General features: G+C 51.8%; 2 protein-coding genes across 9 annotated transcripts in view; both read left to right on the top strand.

The window, feature by feature from the left end:
• LOC134759578 (uncharacterized) overlaps positions 1 to 15581 on the top strand; it is a 61498-nt gene extending 45917 nt beyond the window's left edge. Inside the window, exon 2 of the mRNA XM_063712727.1 lies at positions 3573 to 15581. The gene's annotated coding sequence lies outside the window, so the exon portion shown is untranslated. The remainder of the gene's footprint in view (positions 1 to 3572) is intronic.
• The window catches only part of GLI2 (GLI family zinc finger 2), a 256865-nt gene that overhangs the window by 108490 nt on the left and 129209 nt on the right, over positions 1 to 19166 (top strand). The gene's annotated exons all lie outside the window — the stretch shown is intronic.

Below are 19166 nucleotides of genomic sequence, written 5' to 3'. Positions count from 1 at the left end.
GTACATGCCACCACGCTTGGCTAATTTTTGTATTTTTAGTAGAGACAGGGTTTCACCATGTTGGCTAGGCTGGTCTCGAACTCCTGACCTCAAGTGATCCGCCCACCTCGGCCTCCCAAAGTGCTGAGATTACAGGCATGAGACACCATACCTGGCCAGGAGTGTGGTTTTGCTGGAGCCTGCAGTGTGGTCCCTGGCAAGACCCATCTCTCACTGGGCCTGTTTCCCACCTTTTACATCGGGGCAAGGGTCCTATCTGATGTCACCAAAGAGCCCTGAGTAGCTCCTAGCAGAGGGTGCTTGACATTTTCCCTAGTTCGAAATCAGCAGTCAGCACACGTGTCTGTAAAGGGCCAGAGAGTAAAGATTTCAGTCTTTCCAGGCCATACATATGGTCTCTGTCACAACTACTCTCCTCTGCCACTGGAGCTCAAAAGCAGCATAGATGGTATGTGCATGATCGAGCAGGGCTGTGTCCCAGTGAAATGAGCAGTGGACAGATTTGGCCTCAGGCTGTAGTTTGCTCATCCTTACTTTGCCTAATGGCATTAGATGGAATCTGCATAAAATTAGTACATCCAGCCCTACTTGGGTACAAACTCCATTTCTTGTGTCTTTATAGTGGGTGCAGGTGAGGCTTGGAGGGTCTCCGTCCCTTCCTGTCACTTTGCTGGCTGGGAAGTCAGAAGACCTACTGCTAACTGACTCTGTAGCCTGGAGCAGCCTTTGTTGCTCTGAACTTCACTTTCCCCATCTGTAAAATAGGAAGGTTGGATTATGGTTTCTCAAAGATTCTTTCCAGCTCCAAAATGTTCTGAATTCTAGTTAGAAAGGAAATTAACGTTTTCTTCCCTGGCGGTTGTAGTTTCAGTTTGTGTCTTTGGTCACCAAGACAAAGTGGATAGGGTAATTTGGTGTTGTGATCTGCACCCCAAAGGGCACTTACTTTCTGGGGTACCCTATCCTAGCAGAGACCCCTCAGCGTCAGGAGCCAGTTGGGTAGGGATAATCCTTATTGCTTTCTTGGCCCACATAGTGTCCTGAAAAGAAGGCTTCACCTGTGAGTTGCTGCATGATTCCAGGTGATGAATGTTAACCTCTCTAGCCTCCTGTTCTCCACCTGGAATTGCCCCCTGTGTAGACTGGGTGGGAGGAGCAGGTGAGGAAAAAAAGGAGAAAGAAGCTGGGTGCAGTGGCTCGTACCTATAATCCCAGCACTTTTGGAGGCTGAGGTGGGTGGATCACTTGCGGTCAGGAGTTCAAGACCAGTCTGGCCAGCATGGTGAAACCTCGTCTCTACTAAAAATACAAATATTAGGCAGCCATGGTGGTGCTCACCTGTAATCCCAGCTGTTTGGGAGGCTGAGGCATGAGAATCACTTGAACCCAGGAGGTGGAGTTTGCAGTGAGCCGAGATTGTGCCACTGCACTCCAGCCTGGGTGACAGAGTAAGACTCTGTCTCAAAAATATAAACTAAAAATGAAGGAGAAAGAGATGCTTTGGAAATGCAAACAGCGCTAGGGCTTCATTAAGATGATGGCTTGTCTTGTGGTCGTTCCAAGGGAAGACGTGCTATGCGGGGAGGAAACATCCCTACTTGGCTTCAAGGAACTAGATCAGTCTTGGTTCAGCCAAGGCCCAGGCACGCCCACATGGGCCTGGACTTTCTGCCGTGCTCACATGCTGCAGCTGCCAGTTGGCTGGAGCTGGCTGCCTCCAGTCTCCTTCTCAGACACCCCGCCCAGCTTTGGGTGGCCTGGGGACTGGAGAGGTGCTCCCTGGGAGACCTGGAAAGCAAACAGCACAGCAGTTGGGAGCCCCGGTCAGCTTCTTGTGCTGACTTGGCTCATTCTACCACTAATGAACTCGGGACACTGCTTGGATTCTTTCCTGATTGGAATCATGGGATGGGGTGATACCTGCATGGATACCTCTGTTTCTGTGGCAAATCATCCACTTAGTAAATATTCATTACTTATTAGGTTCCAGGTATTGTGCCTGGAATACGTGGTAGTATCACGTAGATATTGTTGCTGAGGTTTTCCTAATTGCCAGACATCAGACTAAATATTACACAGGTTAGCTCATTTGATCCTCACAACAACCCTTTCCAATTTACAGATGGGAAAACTGAGGCTAAGTGGAATTATCTAAGTCAGTCAGCTGGTTAGAGACAGAGCCAGGATCTAGATCTGTCATTGGACATCACTGGGGGCTCTGCCTTTCCCCAGGTCAGCTGGGAGATGTCACTAGGGGGGTCCAAAGCACGACTAGACATACTCATGTGTTGTCATTTGAGGAGTGGGCCTGGTTTAGATCTCCCCCGTCAGTCATTCTGGTTTCTTGCTGTGGAGTGGCCTCCCTTCCACCTTCTTCAAAGCCACCCAATTGGGGTCATTTTCCTGGCTTGCTGGACGGAGCTAATTACACCATGCTCCTGGTCCCTGGACCTTCCATGTGCATCTGTCTGGAGAGAGATAGGTGGAATTCTGGGCTCTCTGTTTCTGGCTGCTCAGCAAAAATCACTCAGAAGAGGTTTTGTGAGAGCCTTTGTAGGCCTCATCCATAACTGGCTGGGCCTGGGAGGTGCCTAGGTATCTGCATTGTTAGAGCAAGCTCTCCAAGGGGGCTCTTCACAGCTGCTGTGTCTCCGGGCACTTGGTAATTTGGTGTGGGCTGAGTGCACAGATGGTGGTACTGTACCTGTTCTGCAGGGGTCCTGAGGGGCTGGCACCTCTCCAGGCTGTTTCCCAACAGCCCCTGGTCATGCTGAAGCACCTGTCCTGCCCATCCGTTCCAGGCCACTTTGGTGTACCAGGTCAAGAGGCAGCCGTGTTTGGTTCTCCTCAATGAGTCTGGCTCTGGCAAAACCATGGCTCAGGCGTGGAGCTGGGCAGCCCCAAGCTTGGTCCTCAGCCCTTTCCCTTCAAAGCCAGTTGGGTGAGTTCCTTGACCTCCCTGAGATTCTCTTTTTTCACCTATAAAACCCATGTTTCTAGCTGCATCTCAGAGTTGCTGTGCAGATGGAAGCATCCTTGTGTTCAGAGGAGTGACAGTGACTGTGTCTTCAGCCCAGGCCTTGCACAGCGTGGACACTGCAGCTGTTTGTTTGCAGCTCCTGGGAGCAAGCATGGGTTTTAGCTGTGTCTTTCCAGCTCCTAATAAAGTCTTGGCCTGTGGCAAGAGCTCAGCTACTCTGGTTTAGTCTCCAGGTTTGGGGGTTGTGATGGTTAGACCGTCGTGGCTGTCCTTGCTTCTCGGGGACTCTGCGTCTGAAACAAGAGGTGCGGGGAGGGCAACCAATCATCCGGGTTTACCTGGGACTTAGGGAATTCCTGGAATAGTCCTGGGAAAACCTGAGGCTCTGGCAAGGAAGAACAGTGCTGACTGCTCCATCAGGCTCAGCAGGCACTGTGCTGAGGGCTCGTCATCCTGGGATGGGCCCAAAAAGTTTTAATTTTTTAATAATCGGAAAAAAATAAATGAATATAATCCAGCCCAGAAGCCTGGATTATATTCGTCTTTAAACCAACACATTAGTAAAATATAATTTTTAATGTGTCTTATGGAGGAGGAGGTCCACACAGGCAAAAGCGTTTAGAGGCATGAGAAGGACCATGCAGCTCCGGGAGAGACCACTGCACCCAGGGACCCCCTGCCCTCCATGTCTCTTGAGGATCAGGAGGAAGAGAAGACAGCCAAAGAGAACTCCTGCGAGGCTCCTCCTGAGTTTCCAGCGATGGAAGGAAGCGGAGCAATGGCTGTTTCTGGGCCTGCCACCGCCTAGAACTTGGATTGGGGGGTTGGTGAACTTGGATTGGGGGATGGATTGGGGGGTTGGATTGGAGAAGTCTGAATGTCAGCCCTGGAAACTGCCACTGGCCTCCCAGAGTGAGCTGGGAGATCCTGGTGTTCAGATGTTCCTGCCTTGGCTGCGTGGGGGGTGGGGGGGTGGTTCCTGTTTGGAGCCAGGGAGTTGATTTAATACAGCTGAGGCCAAGACCCAGCGTGGAGCCTACGACTGCAGCTGGATCCCTGCCAGCCCTCTTTCCCAGCCGCATGTGGCTCCAAATCCCAGAAAGGGAGAAACCCGCTGTGGGGAGGGGTGCAGCAGATGTCACTGTCCCCACATGGCACTTCTTGTTTATCTTTTATTAAAGGCAGGCGCTTAGGCAGGGGCAGTGCTCAGAGCAGCCCTTGTGAGCGGGCCATGGTGGCAGCCTCCCTCAGAAGCTGTGGGAAGAGGGAGAAGGCATGAATAATACAGGCTGCATCTTGACGGAGCTTGTCGGGCCCCCGCAGACCGTGCAGCACACACCTGAGCAAGCACTTTGAATGCCTCTGGCTTCTGAACTTGAGAAGGAAGCTCCCAGGATGGGCCTGACTCTGCTGCTTGGTTGCAATTGTCCTGGAAGGGGCGGCAGAGCAAGCAGAAGCCTCCTGCCCTGGCCCGTGGGTTTGCACCGGCTAGAACGTGGGGCTCCTCCATTAAGAGCTCTGTGGCGTTGGGAGCTATGCAGCCTCACCCCTCATCTTATCACACCAGGAGACCGGCGAGCAGAGTGGGGATGGCCACACAGGGAGTTCGCAGCAGGGAGGTGCTCTGCCTCCCGACTCGCCCCTGGGGTTGTCCCTGTCGCCTCAGCCTTTCTCTTTATTTTGGGTGGAGGCAGGGTACTCAAGACAGGGATGAAAACTTAGGTCTGTTTTTCATTGTTCATCCTATTCTTGGCAACTTTTGCAGAAGGCGCTGGCAGGAAGGAGACCCTGGGGAGGGAAGAGTTGGAGGAGAAAGAAGTCTCCTTGGCACCTTTGCCTTTCTGCTAAAAATGGTGGCAGTTCTGCATTTCTACTAAAAATAGCTAGTCCTCTGTCAAGAAGGCCACCCACACTGGGGTGTGGGGACTGGGGACAGCAAGATGTGGGCCTTGGGCCACACATTCTGTGGAGAGGCCTAGAAGCTCACAGATAGTCACTTTTCTTAGGAAGAAGGAAGGAGTGGCGGGAAGGGCCTGGGATGCCATCTCTGGAGAGCTGAGCGGCACTCCTGCCCCTGTGTGACAAGGACAGGTCTGCACACTCTGTCAGCTATTACTCTAAGTGGCTTTAAGATTAAACGGATGATGAAGGCAAGGATAAACTGTAGCTTACCATATAATGGAATAGTATTCAACCATCAAAAGGAAGGAGATTCTGACACATGCTGCAACATGGATGAACCTCAAGGACATGCGCTAAGTGAAACAAGCCAGACACAAGAGGACACGTCCTCATGATTCTACTTATATGAGGCCCCTAGAGTAGTCAAATTCAGAGACAGAAAGTAGAATTGCAGCTATCAGTGGCTGGGGAAGAGGGGAATGAGGAGTTAACGTTTAATGTGCACAGAGTTTCAGTTTGGGAAGATGGAAAAGTTTTGAAGATTCACAACAACGTGAATGTATTTGATGCCACTGAGCTGTACACTTAAAAATGGTTAAAATGGTAAATCTTACGTTATATATATTTTACCATCGTTTTAAAAAAATTAAATGGGTGTCATTGATTCCTTTCTTCCTCTCAACCTCCCATATAGAATGACTAGAATCCAGGTGTTTATCTTTTATGCCAATAGTGATGATGATGATGATGATGATGGTGGCAATTGTGTTCTTTTGTAGAGAAAGTAAGGTAACTCTCTGGGGTAACCAGGGCAGACCCTGTGGGTATTAGATCCCAGTGCCAAGCTTGGAGCACTCTGGCATTTGGGGGTCTCCCTATGGAATTGCTAAAGCTACCATCGGACAAGCCCCCCTCATCTATGCAGAACTTCCAACCAAGGTTCCAGTCCCTCTTCTTTAAATGTGAGTGGACATCCAGGGTTTGACTGACATCTGAAGAAAGGCTGCTACGTGAAAGAGCAATGTCCACATGGACGACTGGGAAAGCATGGTTCCCAAAGCAGCGGAATTCAGGAGGAGATGAAAATGTAAGCAGGCAAATTGACCTCCCACCCATTGGTATCCTCAGAAAGGCCCAAGAAAGCATTGCATCCATAAAACAAGAACAGGATGCTATGAAATAAGAATATTCAGAGAACAAAAAAGAGCTTTAGATTAAAAATATGATAGTTGAAATAAAAAGTTCATTAAAGGGACACATGAGATTTCATGAAAAGAAGAAGAAAGCAAAGACTGGAACATCTGAAAGGAAAGCTGAGAAAGGTGCAATACAAAGGCAGGTGATGGAGTATTTGACTAAGGGAAGTTTCAGAAACTGAAACAGAAAACAGATGGGAGAAGGTTATACAAGAACAATACAAGAAAATTGCCTGGATCAGGACAAAAATCTTCACATTAAAACATCCCTCAGTGTGCCCAGTACTTTAAAAGAAAAAAAAATAATAATTTAGAAGTGTGATTGTGAAATTTCAAATAACCAAGAATAAAGTAACACTTCTGAAAACTTCTAGAGAAGGGGAGAACAGAACAGAACAGAACAAAACAAAACTTAAACAAACAAAACTAAACAGCCTAGGTCATCTACAAAGGAAGGAGGACTAAACTACTACCTTTTTGATCAACAGCAGTGAGTGTGTGAAGTCAGTGAATTTTCCCTGGGAAATTAGCAATGAAACTATCAGACAAGCTCTCAGGCAGATGGGAGGGGAGAATAAGGCTATCTTCAGTCATATAGGAGGGACTCAAAGCATTTACCTTCTGTATATCTTTGGCCTTTACTTAAGGATTCTCACTTACAGTGTAAGGGAGTAAGTGAATGCAGGGAAGACCTGAGGTCCCAGGAGGGAGACCCCCAAGAAGGGAATGATAGCAAGGCCGGGGCTGTGCAGCTGCCCCCTCTCTACAGTCAGAGCAGAGGCTTGAGGGATTCCAGGGGAGGGACTCCAGAAGAGGGCTGCAGCCGTGGTGCCTTTGGAGGATCAGGAGCTGCTGTCGTCACTGTGTGGGAGGCAGGGGTTGGCCTTATACACCATTCTGTGTGTGGTGAGGGAGGTCCAAGTGAATTGAGTTGTCCTCTGTATAAATAACCGATAAATGAGAAACATTAAGCTCATAGGATTAAAGAATCAAAACGTGGTATTTTAATACCTTCCTTAATATAGATCAGATAGCTGCCAGAGGAATTAAGAGCAGGAATATTTTTTCAAAGTTAAAAGTGGTTGCCTCCAGGGCACAGGGAGGGGACTATTGCCTTTCATTATAAGCCCTTCGGTGCTATTTGTTCTTTAAAAAATCATACGCAGATCTTTTCTCAGCCTTTTGGCTAAGATCAAGTGTAAAAATCATATGCAGGATTGCTTAGATTTTTTTTTAAAAAAAGAAAAAGAATCATGAAAATTAAAATGAAAGAACTTGCATGGGCCCCAGTTTGTAACAAGAACTCACTGGGGGTGGACTCAGGGCAGCATGGAACAGGCCTCTCAGTGGTGCTCCTGGGACCATGGGCTGGGCCACCTTAAGGGAGGTCATGATGGCCAGGCTGGGCTGGGACTGGAGTGACCTCTCAAGTGAGGAGTTTTCAGTCCTATGTTGTTCTGTTTGGATTTACTTTTTTGGAAATACACAAAAATGCAGCCCGTGGGCCCCCAGGGCCAGGGGACTGGAGGTGGCCCCTGCTCTTGTTGCCTGCAGGTTATGGACGGGCTTGTCTGACGTGCAGCATGACCACGAAGGCTTTGTCAAGGCTGCTGTGTGCCTGGGGTCATTAGATCCGGGGATGACTGCCTGTGACTTAGGCCTGGTCCCTGCCCTTGGGGCCTGGCTGGTACTGAACTGGAGTCTGGTGTAGCTCCAGGCAGACTGAAAGGCCCCACCAGGGAGGTCTTCACACTGTCCCCGAACACAGAGGAGGCAGTGAGTGCCAGCCGGGCATCAGGCAGTGGGCTTGGGCTAAACCAGTGCAGTCCCCACCTCCATGGCGCTCCTGTTCCTGTGAGGAGGAATAGACAATCAACAAGTCAACACACAGGTGAAACACTTTCAGGGAGAGGTGCTATGAAGAAAATAGAGTGGGCATGAGAGGGTAACTGGGAGATGCCCCCCACTGGGTACTGGGGGAGGCCTCTCCCAGGAGGTCCCATTTGAGAACTGAAAGCTTAGATAGCGTGAGCCTTAGGAAGCGGGTTTGCAGAGAATACAAGCGGTGCCATCTGGTAGCAGGGGCAGGCCGGTCTGCCTGGGGCGGCATTGCCACGTCTTGGAGAAATGCACCAGTCGATTGAAGAGTGAGCTGAGACTGGAAAGGCAGGCCAGAGGTGGGACAAGGGGCCTGACTCCACATTAAGGGCAAGAAGTCCCAGGCCCAGAGTCAGTGGGGAAGGCCCTAAGGGGGTTGTAGGATTAGAACCCAGATGGCATTCGCCTGTGTGGAGGGTGAACCTGAGCTTGGAGTCTTTCAGGAGTTGGAGAGAGGAGGAGGACAGGTTGGAGCACGTGGAGTCATCCCTACCCTGCCCAGGCCTACGGATGGCACAGAGGCGGATGGGCAGAGAGCCGTTCCCTGTGCAGTGGGGCTCCTCCTGAGCTCCATTTTCGGGCCAGCTCTGTGCTGGGCTTGGGTGGGGCCACTGCAGGCCAAAGGAGGTGCTGAAACACGTAGCATTCCTGCCTACCCCCACCAGGGGTGCTGGGGGGACAGCTGGCTGTCCGACAGGACCCCCAGATGATAGGTCGTGTCCGTGCCAGTGAAGTTGAGGCAGGACTGAGGGACGAGTGTGTTTCTGAGGGATGGCATCTAGGACCAATGCCAGCATTCCAGAGGCAGGGCCGCCTGTAAACACAGACAGAGGAGGTAGCTGTTTACGTGGTTGGTTTGAGGAAGGCTTCTCTGCCCACAGATACCTCTCCTGCCTCCCCAGCCCACTTTGGGATGAAGCCTAGAATTCCACCATTATAGGTTCATTCCTTTGGCTTGCAATACAAACATCCCAGTGAGGAAGTGATCCCTGAGCTGTCACTGGTACTGAGCACCCCGTATGCCTTGGTAGGTCATCAGGACCTTTGCCATTCAACAGAACAGCCAGCTAGCACTCGCTGTGCCCAGTGTGCAGCCACTGTGATGGTTCTGGGCATGTGAAGAGGGTCAGGTGCTGTCCACCCACTCTGGGGGAGACAGACGCAGGAAGGGATAATGAGGGTGTAATGAATTCTGTGAGAGAGTGGCCAGGAACAGAGGAGCACAGAGAAGACAGCAATGTGCGTCCTTGGGCAAATTGAAAATCCCAAATCCCCTACCCACTCTGGCCCTCGACATGATCGCTCAGGAGACAGTAGATGACACTGTCTCTGCAAGGCGAGTGAGGGCCAGCACCTTGCTGGCCTTTGGTAAAGGCTTTCTGCGGGGGCTGGAGGGGGGTAGGTCTAGGTTCAGCTGAGGCTGAAAGGAGGGCCAGGAGACCTTCAGAGGGACAGAGAAGGTGCAGGCAGACCAGGACAAGGAGGAGGTTGGCACAAAGGTGTGAGGCATGGGGCTGCCAAGAGCAGTTTGATCCAGGACAGAAGCTGGAGATTTGAGTTCAGAGAATGACACCTCAGGTCACTAGGGACTGGGCCTGGGGAGAGAGGAGGTGTCATGGAAGAGAAATTCTGTGACATGGTTCCACCATTGGTTCTGGGTAGAAGATTCTCCTGCAGCTCAGAGGGGTCTCCCTTGAGAAAGGCCCTGGGCCTGTCTAGCAGGAGCAGCAGGCCTGCCAGTCTGCAAGGGCTGGCATGGGATTGCAGTGCTGAGCTTTCTGGCTGTTTGGATCTGTTGTTTTTCTAAGTCACTAGTCCATTGCATATTAAGAGAAAGAAGAGAGTGAAACCCAAAAGATGACATAATCATACTTTTCTTCATTTTCCAATGAAGGTCTCCCTTTTGCTTTTCCAAATTGTTGCTATCAGGAGAAAGACGCACATGGTTTCTGTATGACGTGTGTTGAGCCTCTCTCCTCGCAGGCCCCAGGGCTCAGGTCCCCACCTGGGGACTTGCTTTGATTCTCGCCTCCTGGCATCTGTGTGGGGTGCTGTCTGAATGGCATGGTTACAGGTGCAGCTGGCTAGGGTGGGTCTAGGGGACTGCATTTGCACGGTGGTGGTAGTGGGGATGTGGGTCCCCTATGAGATGGAGCAGCTTGGGGGAACAGCCAAGATGTACAGGCACTTCCTGTCCATGGTGGCCTGTGGCTCCCCTGAGCCCATTTTTGTCTCCTCCTTCATTTGACCAGCATTTATCAAACACCTATTGTGTATCAAGGGCTATAGTGGGAAATAAGACAAATTCCTGCCCTCCAGCTCTTCACATTCTGGTGGAAAAAAACCAGCCAAGAGTGTAGGAGTTACAATGTAGAGAGGTAAGAGCACAAAAGGGCAGCCCAAGGGCAGGGCTGGGAGTCAAGGAGAGCTTCCTGGAGGAGGCGACTCCTGAGCTGAGTCTCAGAAGAGGAGCAGAAGTTTGCCAAAGGGTCAAAAATTTCTAGGCAAAGAGGACAGCAAGTGTGAAGGCCAAGGCATAGGCAGTGACCCTGGCAGGCCCTGTCAGTTCACCTCCATCCTCTGGTCACACTTGGGTCCCACTTTTAAGAGGGCCTGCCTGCCAGTTCCAGCCACGCATAGCCTTCCCTTTCCTGAGGCCGACAGGATGTGTCACATCACCCGCCCAGTGCTGCTTCAAGGGGGGCTGCCCCAGTCATCTGCTGAGTGTGTGAGCAGTCCCCTCCGCTACAGACTGTGACAATCAGGTGAAATCAGGATCCCAGAAGAACCTTTGGAACCCTGAGGGGCTACAGCTGCAGAAGGTGTCGTGTTTCATGTCACCCATTATATTTGGTCTCCACGATGTGTATGTTCTGAGGTTTTCTGCTTTCAATGCCTGGGACACACCTGAAGATGAGGAGAAACCAGAAGGAAGGCATATGCACCAGAATGGACTTCTTGAGTGCCCTCTGTTTGCCTAGCACGGGGTTCTCAAATTGTCAGGTGCATCAGAATCACCCAAGAGACTTGTTAAACATGAGATTCTGGGCCTCCATCCTGAGTTTCTGACTCAGTAGGCCTGTGATGGGGCTTGAAAGTTTGCATTTGTAAGTCCCCAGATGCTGCTGCTGCTGCTGTTAGCCCAGAACACACTTGGAAAGCCTCTGGCTCAGCCCAGGGCTGGGCACTCCGGCCTGTCCAGGGCCAGCACGGGGCAGAACCCCTTAGTGGGCTGGCAGGAGCCCTGCACACCCTCCACACAGAGCAGTCTCCCCTCGAGGTCATCGCGGAATGACCCTGATTTCCTCATCTAATTTGAGAGGAGGTTTATTTGGGCAAGAATAATAAAAAACACAGCAAATGAGCAGAGGAAAACATAGAACCTACCAGACACGCAAACTCACAGAAATAAACAATTCGCAGATGATCAGGGAAGAGGCTACAGGAAGGAGTTTGTGCAGACAGCTCCTATGAGAAAACGGTCCCTGGGAGGTCCCGGAGGGCTTCCCGGCTGCACGCTGACCCTGGAGGCAGCTGTCAGCTGTGGCACCGTGGTTGTTCTTGTGCTTGGAGCTGTCTTCAAAGCCAGTGAGCGAGCCACTCAAGAAACTTGGTTGATCAGGTGGCTTCACAGACGCACTCTGCTTTTTACCCAAACGGTCTGCACAGTGCGTTGTCCATTAGCATGTGTCCCCCGGGAGCGCTGTGAATTCAGGGCCCTGTGTCTCCAGTACTCAGCATGGTTACAGAATGGGTGAAGGTCGAGTGAAGTGACACTCTCTTCTCATCACTGAGGATATTCACAAGGTTTAAAAACAGTCCCCAAAGCAGGATTCCCAAAGGCGCTCTCCAGAGAAACTGTGGAGCTCCCCAGGGGAATTGAGATGATGAAACTACTTCGAGCTCACTTTTCTTAGGGTTCCAGGCACTGCTTGGTTTTCCATGCACTGGATTATTTAATCCTCCAACAGCCCTGGTAACAGTCCCATAATCGTCACTGGACAGTGGGGGAAATGGAGACTACAGAGGTGATGTGATGGGCCTGAGGGCCCACAGCTGTTAAGTGGTGGAGCAGCCTTCCAGCCCTGGCTCTCTGACCCTGGGCCTCTGCTCTGAGCCTCTGTGCTGGACCTCCTCTCCACTCAGGAAGGCACACATATGTTCTATTAGGTTCATTAAGGAAAGTCAGTTACCCTATTTAAAACACCGGCAGGCACCATTTGTGCAGCGCTTACTTGGATCTGGGGACCTGTATTATCTCATGCCATCTTGATAAAAGCAAGGTCACTGTGCTTGTCCCCAGTTTACAAAGGGGTCAATTGAGGCTCAGGGAGGGAGGTGACTTGAGCAGGGCTGTACAACTGGAACTGAACCCTGGGCTGCTGACTCCTCAGCCTGAGTTCTCCCTGCTGTCCATCCCGCACTTATTTTCCAACACCTCAGGCTGAGAAGCTGCCTGTTCTGCCTGCCTGGCTTCTCTCATGATGCCAGCCAGGAGGGAGTGAGGGCAGGGGGTGCCCACCTCTAGCAGCTCAGGCAGGTTCTAATGTGGGCGTTGGCAGCGCCTTCTGGGATCAGAGCTGCCGTGCCGCTCACCTTGCCACCCTTTGTTGCATCTTCTAGCTCCTTCCTGTGGGGCTCCAGGTTGGGATTCAGGCCTCCCATTTATGGCAGGTTTGGGCCGACTGTGCCCGGGCCAGGAAGCAGGAGGGCCCCTAGGTAGAGATTTGGATGGAGTTCTCACAGTCATGGGCCTTGTTTTAAAGTGGACCTGCCCACCGCCCCGATCTCCACTTCCTGTAGACTTTGCAGTGCCCGGACCTGGCTTTGACCTGGGACCAGCCACTGTGTAAGGGAGCTGGCTCAGCTGCCTACAGAACACCCTCATGGCAACAGAACCTCCAGGGCCCCCGATCTCCAGGGACTGTAGTCCTGAGTCCTGTGTCATTCTGCCTGCCTGACCGCTGCCCTCCCATGGCTGGGCAGACCCGCACTTTCCTGGGCTGCTCTGTTGGCTGCCCCACTGCATTCCTCAGGGGCGTCTGCAGAAGCCTCGTGTGGCTGGAATGGGGATAAAATCCAGACGGAAAGGCCTCTGATGAGGACTTGGGCCTTTGGTGTGCTTGGCTCACTTTCAGGCCTGGAGGGACTAGCCCTCTTTGGGTTGAACTGGGCCCAGAAGCCCTCTGATTTATATCAAGGTGGGAGCTGCCTGGGCAGGCAGAGATAATAAAGGTGTGTGCCGGGGCTTATGGAAGATGGGGTGGAGGAAAAGCTGGGTAGAAAAGCTCATCCTTCCATGCCTTTTGGCCATGCTAGCCTAAAGACCAGGGGAAGGCTTAGGGCTTAGTGATGCATCCAAGACGTGCAGGGCTGTGGATCTTAATCTCTGAAGTCACTGCCCACTCTGTGGTCAGCTGCACGTCACAAAGATCTAAACTGAAATGGCTATGGAGGAAAGAGGAGTGAGGTGGGGAGGAGGGTAGAGACAGAGAGATGAGAAGAGGAAATATCCTGACTAGAGAGCTTCCATCCATTCAACCACCCACCTACCCATCTGCCCACCCACTCACCCACCTATCCATCCATCCACCCACCCATTAACTGATCCACCTCACCCAAACACCCACCTACTCATCAACCCATCCATCCCACCCAAACACCTATCCATCCATCCACCCACCCATTAACTGATCCACCTCACCCAAACACCCACCTACTCATCAACCCATCCATCCCACCCAAACACCTATCCATCCATCCACCCACCCATTAACTGATCCACCTCACCCAAACACCCACCTACTCATCAACCCATCCATCCCACCCAAACACCTATCCATTCATCCACCCACCAGGCCACCCCCTATCCAATGCATTTTTCATCAATCACCTGCTATATTCCAGCCATTTTCATCCAGGTCCCACCTCATTGTAGCCCACAGGGGATCAACCCCCCCCCCACCACCAGTTTCTGATCTCTTTTTGCACTCACAGCCTGATGATGGCCCTGGGCCCTTGTAAACCCTCCTTCCCATTTTCTGATACTCTGCTTGTTTCTCCTCGTGGCCCACTGAGATAGTAAGCTCCTTCACTCAGAGTTGCGGTTGCTTCTAATTCCCTTGCACCTTTCTTAGAGCTCTCCTTGGAGGAGTCGCTCAGAGCATCTTTTGTGGGTCGATGGAAAGGTTACTGGGAAACTTCAGTTGTTTGAGATTGGGATCACCTGGCCTCTGTGTAGGGTGGTTGAGGTGAGAAGGGAGCTCACGTTAGGTGAACACACCTGCTGAGTGCTCAGGGGGCGGGGGAGAATGACAGCTTGGTGCTGGGGAAAGAGCCCATGTTTGGAGCTGGCAGGGGTGGGATTGGTTTCCGGGGTTGATGCCAGCCGTGTGGCTTTCAACAAGTCACTTAAGCTTTCTGAGTCTCAGTGTTTTTATTTGTCAAGAAACAAAATATAAACAAACCTGAGCAATTAAATGCATATGTAAGTACTCCTTGTGGTACTTGGCATGTGGCCAGTGGGTGATGGTCTCTCCCCATCCCCCCGCCATGTCCATAGATTTGAAGACTGATCAAGGCTACTTTGTTGAGTTAAAATGGGCATAGATGAAGCTTGACTCTGGGTCAGGGCCAGGCTAGTGAACAACAATGGGCAGCCTCTGATGTTTCTGGCCTCTCGCCTCCACCCTTGCCCTGTCTCATCCTCTTGGCCACTGGCCTGCTAGTCCCCTGGGTAGGATGGGGGAAGACACAAGCTGCTGAGTTGCTGGCAGGCAGGATGGCTTGGATTCAGCCTGCTGCCTTGATGTGGACCCTGTGGCTCGGGCCCTCTGTGCAGCCCAGTGGCCAGAGGCTGGTTATCCATAAGCAGGAAATGGTGGAGGTGAGCTGAGCATGAGATGATGTCAGGAGATGTGGGGCAGGAGGCTGGGCTCTGGGGAGGGCCTGCAGTGCTGGGGGGCACAGGCATTTAATCAACTGAATTCCCACTGTCTTCTCTCCAACTCCATTTATTACCTATTAAATAATTATCTCATTTGGAAAGTGTTTCTTAATGTAGGGCAGACTCTATCCCCGGGGCCATGGGTTTTGCAACGAGTTGTCTTCTGCGTGCGTGTTCCAGGCTTGGGCAGGACCGGAGCGTTCTTGCCCTGGCTGTGCCTCTGCCTGAGCCAGGCTTTCCGGAGGCACGGTAGAGCGGGTGCCCCCTCCCCTCGAACTGGCTAATAGCCTCATTACAAGGGTTTTCTTAAGCAGTATTCTGTCTTCTAAAGGAGACTGCCCGGGGCTAGGCTTCTGAAGTTACTTGCTATTTTCTGGGACTCTGCCTTAGGATCTCCAAAACGTCTGAAAATGTCAGGGATGGGAGAGGCCTTTGTCATTTTTACAGGTGAGGCCACTCAGGCCCTGAGATCACACATTGAGTTGATGGCAAAAGCAGAAGCCTAGGCCTCCAGCCTGCAAATGCAGAGCTTGCTCTGCTTCATCTCCTTTTGTCTTGGAATGTCATTGGAGCTTAAGGGTGGCCCCTTCCCCTCTTGAAGGAAGGGCTGTTTCCTGAAACAAGAGCAGGGAAGCTGTGTTGAGTGAATGCAGCTCTGCCTCACAACAGCCCTACAGATACTCCCTTTTTTTTTTTTTTTTTTTTTTTTTTTGACAGAGTCTCGCTCTGTCACCAGGCTGGAGTACAGTGATGCGATCTTTGCTCACTGCAACCTCCGCCTCCCGGGTTCAAGCGATTCTCCTGCTTCAGCCTCCTGAGTAGCTGAGACTACAGGAGCACACCACCATACCCAGCTAATTGTTGTATTTTTAGTAGAGATGGGGTTTCACCATGTTGGCCATGATGGTCTCCATCTCTTGGCCTCAGGTGATCCACCTGCCTTGGCCTCCTAAAGTGTGGGGATTACAGGCGTGAGCCACCGGGCCCGGCCTTTTTTTTTTTTTTTTTTTTTTTTTTGAGATGGAGTTTTGCTCTTGTCACCCAGGTTGGAGTGCAATGGTGCGATCTCAGCTCACTGCAACCTCCACCTCCTGGCCTGTTGGCCAGGCTGGTCTGGAACTCCTGACCTCAGACGATCTGCCCACCTCAGCCTCCCAAAGTGCTGGGATTACAAGCATGAGCCACCATGCCCGGCCAATACTCCTTTTTTTGTTATTAATAAGTTTTACAGACTTTCTAGAACATGTGCAAACAGTACTGAAGCACGTGCAGAAACACAAGCCTTGCCCCTCTCTCTGCTCCCCAGAGGTCACGGTGGTGATCAGGCAGGTGCATGCCCTCCTCCTGGCTGTGGTGTGAAGGTGGATTGAAGGGACCAAGGAGAGTGCATCGGAGTGTATCATTAAAGTCCTCTAGGCAAGAAGCAGAGGTAATGGACCGGGGTGGGCTTCAGATTTGTCTTCCAGTTTCAGGTGTTTAGAGTAAGGTCGAGCGGTCAGTACCAAAGCATGCCCTGAGGATGGCTTCGGTCAGTTCCAGTACCCCCAAGGAGCTGCATGAAGGTCTCGCCTCATCCCATCACCTACCCTGGGCTTCTTCTTCTGCAGGGTGGGGCTCACTGTCCTCAGGTCCTGAGGTTCTCTCAGGCCCCCAACACAGGCCCTGGGGCTGCCCATGATCAGGCCCGCTATCAGTGTCCATTGCAGAAGCTCAGAGGGCCCCCTGGGACTTGGCTCTCTTTCGAGATTCTGGGAGCAGACTACAGCAGCAGTCACTGACCCTGGAGTGGTCAGGGGCCACTTTGAGGAGGTGGCTGGCTTGAAGGATGAATGGCTGAGCTGCAGGGAGAGATGTGGGGAGGGCATTTCAGGCAATGGTTCTGGTGGGTCAAAAGATGCAGGAGGGACCTGGGTGTAGCCCTTTGCCTGTAAGAAGGCCCTGTGTGGAAGAGGCAGGGTTCCTTATGGATCCTGGGCCTGGCCCATTGTTAACAGGGAGCCGTCTGGGACTCTAGAGCAGTGAGGGGGCAGCCCAGGTACAAGACACATGGTGATGAGGAAGGAGCTAGGGTCAGACCCTGGCTCTGCCACTTGGTTTCCTGAGGCCCTGCATGGATTAACCCATTTCTAATATGGCCAGGGTTCATGTACCTGGCCCAAGGATTGTTGCAAAAATTAGAGATCTGTTATGGCCAGCACACAGGAGTGTGCAATGGTGATGCAAATGGTATAAATGATGATGCATGAGACAGAAGCTGGACTACTCTGCCTTTAAAATCCTGAAGCCCTAGACTCCCACCCTAATCATGATAGCTGTCATTTATTATGCAATGACTGGGTGATGATTAGAGCCCATTTACTCTCTGCAAGAGAGTCTCTATCACCCATTTTACAGGTGAGGAACCCGAGGTTCCTGATGTCTCTGAGGCCATGTAGCCCATGAGTGATGAAGTGTAAATTCCATTCCGTGCTGTCTGTTCAGTGCGGTTCATATTCTACCAGACTCCAGCCCTGCCTGTGAAACTCCATATGTAGTGGGTGCTGAAGTGAATATAAAATAGCAAGTGTGCCCCATGAGAGAAGCTGAGCAGGCCCCTGCAGGCTTCCTGGAGGCACCTCCTATAGTATGGCCCTTGGATGGGCCTGCTGCCCCTGTAATTCAGCTCCAGGTGGAGCCTGGGAGGGGTCCCAGTCCTGGGCCTGTGGCTGGAGTCACCCATGCTATAGTCATCCAGTCTCCTGTCAAGACCTTTTGCTCACTCAACTTGCTTTTTAAAACAAAAAAGCATCCAAGTGGTTCAGTCTCCAAGCCTGGGCTGCTCTTGGGCCCTCTTGAGAATTTGGACACAGGGATTTGCTGATTGCCACAGCAGGGATTAACCCCCCATGGCCCGTGGCATTCTCCCAGCTCACTGACCCTGGGGGACCTGGGGCCTGCTGAGCTGAGCCCTTTGTTAATACAGACGAAAAAGGCATTAACCTGCCGGTCCTGAGGCTGTCCACTGCAGAAAGGTGACTTCCCTGCCTGCACGTTTAGTGCTAAGATGCTCACTAGCTGGCCCGTCCACCCCACAGACTCATTACCGCTTGACCACAGAGGAATTGCAGAGCCAGGCAGGGGTTGTGTCTGCAGGCTCTGGCAGCTCGGCAGATTTCAATGAGGTGATCGCTTGTCATTTTTTATTAATGAGCGAGTGCCTGATTCATTATACATCTGAGGGGTGAACCACCCCAGATAGGGAGGAGGAACACGGAGTTGTGCAGGCACCCCAGAAGGGGTGACGTGGCCCGTGTGTGAGTCTTTTCTTCCTCTTTCTTCCTGCAAGAAACAAGTAAGAAAAGTTTTCCTGCTTTGGCAGGCAAGGCTTGGGTGACAGGCTATGTAATGGTGAAGCAGAGGCAGCCCCATGGCAAAGGGAAGTTATCGCATAGAGGGCAGATGTCTATGCAGGAGGGCTTCCAAGGAAACCTGGAATGAATGTGGGGTGAGCCCTGGCCCAAAGGCATTTGCTAAATGTTTGTGGAATAAACAAATGCCTACACAGGAAATGCCTCCTAACATAAGGATGCAGTTCGCCCACCCCTCCGCCAGGCTCCTGCTGTGTGCCAGGCATTGCACAAGGTACTGGGGACACAGCAGGCCTTGCTGTCTGGGGGCTTCCGGGACTCCTGGGTTATGTCTGCCCTGCCACTAAGGTATCCGTGTGACTTCAGACACCCCTGTTTCCTTATCTGTAAAACATGCTGAGCTGTGTCTGACCCCATCTCTCTGTCATCTGTTGGGTGGATTGGCAAGAGCTGTGGGAGCCAGAAGCACTTGTGGGTCCATCGTGAGCACTTAGTGTGTAGGTGGGCCGGTGAGGGTGCTGAGCTGGGCAGGCGGGGGGCCAAGCCCGGGCCTTCTCAGATCTTTGAGGAAATGCACAATATCTTATTCATTATTGCTTCACCGGTGCCCGTGCAGGGTGGGCACTCCGAGGTTCCGGGTGAGCGAGTGTGGGGTTAGCAATACAGCCAAAGTGGAAGGCTGGCCCCGGCTCAGAGCAGGGCTCCTCCTGCCTAAGAGGACAGCCTGCTCAGACCTCCAGCTAATAGGGCTGGTGGCAAATTGTACTTTGTGTTCATTGGTAGCATGAGATTGTAGCTCGGATCTCTTTCCCTCCCTGGCTCCCCAGTTGGAGGGAGCTTCCAGAGGCAGTGGTTGCCCTGGAAAACCCATGTAAAAAACAGCAGGTGGGAAATGGACACAGCCAGGCAACAAAACT

Source organism: Pongo abelii, chromosome 11, assembly GCF_028885655.2.
Source record: "Pongo abelii isolate AG06213 chromosome 11, NHGRI_mPonAbe1-v2.0_pri, whole genome shotgun sequence".
Classification (NCBI taxonomy): Eukaryota; Metazoa; Chordata; class Mammalia; order Primates; family Hominidae; genus Pongo; species Pongo abelii.
The sequence above is the reverse complement of the archived record's forward strand: the minus strand, read 5'-3'. Positions and strand labels throughout refer to the sequence as shown.